The sequence below is a fragment of the Microtus ochrogaster genome, linkage group LG4 (genome assembly GCF_000317375.1).
Source record: "Microtus ochrogaster isolate Prairie Vole_2 linkage group LG4, MicOch1.0, whole genome shotgun sequence".
In the NCBI taxonomy this organism is placed as follows: domain Eukaryota; kingdom Metazoa; phylum Chordata; class Mammalia; order Rodentia; family Cricetidae; genus Microtus; species Microtus ochrogaster.
Window position 1 is genome coordinate 65,650,575 of NC_022030.1, and position 560 is coordinate 65,651,134.

Consider the following 560-nt stretch of genomic DNA (forward strand, 5'->3'; position numbering starts at 1 on the left):
CCTGGAACTAGCTCTGTAGACCAGGCTGGTCTCGAACTCACAGAGATCCGCCTGCCTCTGCCTCCTGAGTGCTGGGATTAAAGGCGCGCTCCACCATCGCCCAGCTCAACATCTTCTTGTTTTTAAATGATTTATTTACTTTTATTTTTGATTCACTGGTGTTTTGCCTGCGTGTTTGTCTGTGTGAGAGGGTCAGAACTGGAGTTACAGACGGATAAGAGCCGCCATGTGGGTGCTGGGAATTGAACCCCGGTCCTTTGAGCCTCTGCCAGTGCTCCTAACCATTGAACCATCTCTCCTACACTAACACCAATGTCTTTAACCAAGATCTCTCTGCCTTCAATATCTGTGTGCTTTTGCTGGCTTGGAGACGATAGCCTTCTTCATTTCCTCGGTTTCTTCTCGTGTGGAGCATTTCCAGACTTTCAGGCCATAAAAATGTACTGTCCTTCCTCATCAGTTAGCTCTCCAGAGGCTATGCACACACGGGACGAGGAGGAGGGAGCCTGGCGCCGTTGGGTCTGTAGGTCCTCACTGCAGCTGGATGGGAGAAGCTGGGA